Here is a 3,935-nt window from a genome sequence, read left to right as displayed (position 1 = left end):
ATGACAGAGGTACAGTGTCCTGTCCATGACAGAGGTACGGTGTCCTGTCCATGACAGAGGTAGGGTGTCCTGTCCATGACAGAGGTACGCTGTCCTGTCCATGACAGAGGTACGGTGTCCTGTCCATGACAGAGGTACAGTGTCCTGTCCATGACAGAGGTACGGTGTCCTGTCCATGACAGAGGTACGGTGAAATGATCAAATTCCCAAATGTTGTTCATGTAACCTTGCATGTCTCTTTCAAGGTGACTTCTCAGTCTTCTCCACTTAGCGTTGTTGAGCTGTCACAAAGCAAATGCATTGCACACTGGGTTTGATCTACCCTGGGGTACCCGTCTGTTGTGTTAGCATTGCACACTGAGTGTGATCTACCCTGGGGTACCCGTCTGTTTTGTTAGCATTGCACACTGAGTTTGATCTACCCTGGGGTACCCGTCTGTTGTGTTAGCATTGCACACTGGGTTTGATCTACCCTGGGGTACCCGTCTGTTGTGTTAGCATTGCACACTGGGTTTGATCTACCCTGGGGTACCCGTCTGTTGTGTTAGCATTGCACACTGGGTTTGATCTACCCTGGGGTACCCGTCTGTTGTGTTAGCATTGCACACTGGGTTTGATCTACCCTGGGGTACCCGTCTGTTGTGTTAGCATTGCACACTGGGTTTGATCTACCCTGGGGTACCCGTCTGTTTTGTTAGCATTGCACACTGGGTTTGATCTACCCTGGGGTACCCGTCTGTTTTGTTAGCATTGCACACTGGGTTTGATCTACCCTGGGGTACCCGTCTGTTGTGTTAGCATTGCCATTGAGTGGAATGTTAGCTCAACAGACTTGCACCCAGGCTCGGTTTCATCTGTCAACATTTTTTTATAAATACCTCCTCCCATTAATATAATTACTGTAGAGTTTGTATTCCTCTAAGGAAGTCTAATTTTGGCATCATTTCTGAGTATGTAGTATACTATTTTCCATTTCCTGGTATTTGAAAGAGTAACGAAGAAATCATTTTGGAAAATGAAGATAACCGAGAGAGAATGTTCACAGACAAGAAATACCTTTATTAAATATTGTGTAAAATGAACATCTTTATACAGTTATTTGTAAAAATGTGGACATAAGCAAACACGCAAAAAAATGTACACGTTAAACAAAATGAATAGCTGATCTTTTAGTGACTCAGACTGAAGCCAACACAGCAATGAGTGCATGGTCTAATTAGCTGACAAACACACACACACACACACACACACACACAAATAAACTAATTGCAGAAATGATCAAATTCCCAAATGTTGTTCGTGTAACCTTGCATGTGTCTTTCAAGGTGACTTCTCAGTCTTCTCCACTTAGCTCTGTTGAGCTGTCACAAAGCAAATACATTGCACATTCATCATTTCATTCTTTATTTGTACAGCTGCCGTACACCGTGCTTCCTCATGGAAAAAAAAAAAAACTTGTGCGCAGTTTGCCAAGAGGGAACATCCCTTTTCAATTATGCTTAACATTACAATAGGAGATTTTTTTACAAAGTGTTAAGTGCAAAGTAAAAGATGAAAATAAAAAATATTGATAGAAACATGTGTCTTGTGGGTTGATTTGGCACAACCAGGGAAATCAATAGTGTGGGGGAAGAAGAAGGAGGAGAAGGAGAAGAAGGAGAAGAAGAAGAAGAAGAAGAAGAATGAGGAGAAGGAGAAGAAGAAGAAGAATGAGGAAAAGGAGAAGAAGGAGAAGAAGAAGAAGAAGAAGAAGAAGAAGAGAAGAAGGAGAAGGAGGAGAAGGAGAAGAAGGAGAAGAAGGAGAAGGAGGAGAAGAAGAAGAAGAAGGAGAAGGAGGAGAAGAAGGAGAAGGAGAAGAAGAAGAAGAAGAAGGAGAAGAAGGAGAAGGAGAAGAAGGAGAAGAATGAGGAAAAGGAGAAGAAGGAGAAGAAGGAGAAGGAGAAGAAGGAGAAGGAGAAGACGGAGAAGGAGAAGGAGAAGAAGGAGAAGGATGAGAAGAAGAAGAATGAGGAAAAGGAGAAGAAGGAGAAGAAGGAGAAGGAGAAGAAGGAGAAGGAGAAGACGGAGAAGGAGAAGGAGAAGAAGGAGAAGAAGAAGAAGAAGAAGAAGGAGAAGGAGAAGGAGGAGAAGAAGAAGAAGGAGAAGACGGAGGAGAAGAAGGAGAAGGAGAAGAAGAAGGAGAAGGAGAAGGAGAAGAAGGAGAAGAAGGAGAAGAAGGAGAAGGAGAAGAAGGAGAAGAAGGAGAAGAGGAGAAGGAGAAGAAGGAGAAGAAGGAGAAGGAGAAGAAGGAAAAGGAGAAGAAGGAGAAGGAGAAGGAGAAGGAGAAGGAGAAGAAGGAGAAGAAGGAGAAGAAGGAGAAGGAGAAGAAGAATAAGGATGAGAAGAAGAAGAAGGAGAAGAAGGATGAGAAGAAGAATAAGGAGGAGAAGAAGGATGAGTGAATTTAGCTACAGTATGATGCTACAGTATTTGATGGAGTTTCTCCGGAATGTTCCGTACAGATCATTCTGTCTAGTGATAGTGAATGTGTGCATCTCTTCAACATCTCTTTAGATGTTCACTCTGATTTTTGGGGGAGTATTAAGCCAGACATTAACAACAACAAAAAGGTCAAAAGATGAAGGGGGTCACCATAATTATATTTTATTATTTTCAGTAAACAATGTTTGTGCTTTGATTCTTGTTCATGGAGCAAAAGGATTGGCATTGTGGTGTAGGTACAGATTGATGTCCTTCGACCAGCAGATCACTCTCAGGCCTTCCAAAGAGCTCCTCCTGACAGATTCTAATAAACATCAGTGATTCTTAACATGTATTTTCTAATCCAGATTAGATGTTTTTTTCATGTGTGTTTTTTATTTATTTTTTGAATCCCTGTTTTTTAAGACAGTTCTGCTAAGTGATATGGGGTAGCAGGTAAAAATGACTTTTTACATTGTAGGAAAAACCAAAATGTACGACCACGAATTGAATCATACCTCTGGGGCAGGGAGGGGGGCGGCTGGACATGCACACAGTCTACTATTATCGATACAGTCGTGTGTCACAAACAAGTCATTTGACTATACAACAAACAGTTTTATTCAAAAAAAAAAAAAAAGTATTTCGTTTTATATAACTTATATTAATACAAAAATAAACAATGAACTTTTGACTGTTTTTTTTTCCCTCAAAAAATAAAAAAAAATAATGACCAACAAAATGAATTATTTTTTTGACAAAGTAAAATGTCAATTTGAGATACAAATTAAATGTTTAGACATTGCGATCTATCGATACAACAACTAAAAAATAAGTGAATGTAGTGAATAGTTATTGGCTTAATGTTCTGTATTATATCACAATATCTGGCCATGACAAACAATACGTACAAGATCAAATTAAATGATCGAAAAGCAATTTTACAAAAAACAATTTGAAGATAAATACAATATTTATAATTGATATGTTACAAAATATTCCCTTAGTAACCGCGAGTGTTTTACGTTAAAGTGTTGCAATGTGTACGATGATTTACCCTCCTCCGCTGTTTCTAGAAGGAATTAAAACTCTCGTCCTAAATATTTTAAGTGGATCTGGAGAAAAAAATTCAAGACAAGTGTATAAATATTTAGCTACAACTTTGGCAAAATCACAAAAGTCTACAATTGTATAACCACATACAAAAACACATTAGGGGGATAAGGAGACAGAAGTTAAATGGACAACCTTCTGATACAAGAGACATAGACTTCACAGTAGCCTAAGAATGGAATATTATACAGTGCAGAAACAGTTGAAAAACATTGCAGATCACACTTGCTTAACTGTAAGCTGCAGAAGTGGAAGTAGTTTATTTTTACCAACAGACAGTAGCTTTTCATCTCTGTTAGTGTGCTTTTTGAAGGCAACAAAATATATTTAAATAAAAATCATTGACTTACAATTTCTACCTT

At 39.1% G+C, this 3,935-nt stretch overlaps 1 protein-coding gene across 15 annotated transcripts in view; it reads right to left on the bottom strand.

Moving 5' to 3' along the window:
• Window positions 1-1,038: 1,038 nt before the first annotated feature.
• The window catches only part of ebf3a (EBF transcription factor 3a), a 274,303-nt gene continuing 271,406 nt past the window's right edge, over window positions 1,039-3,935 (bottom strand). For all 15 annotated transcript variants that reach the window (XM_052502266.1, XM_052502270.1, XM_052502267.1 and 12 more), the window contains one exon: window positions 1,039-3,935. This exon is cut by the window's right edge and continues 744 nt beyond it. The gene's annotated coding sequence lies outside the window, so the exon portion shown is untranslated.

Source organism: Oncorhynchus keta, unplaced genomic scaffold (assembly GCF_023373465.1).
Source record: "Oncorhynchus keta strain PuntledgeMale-10-30-2019 unplaced genomic scaffold, Oket_V2 Un_contig_1536_pilon_pilon, whole genome shotgun sequence".
NCBI classification, from domain to species: domain Eukaryota; kingdom Metazoa; phylum Chordata; class Actinopteri; order Salmoniformes; family Salmonidae; genus Oncorhynchus; species Oncorhynchus keta.
The sequence above is the reverse complement of the archived record's forward strand: the minus strand, read 5'-3'. Positions and strand labels throughout refer to the sequence as shown.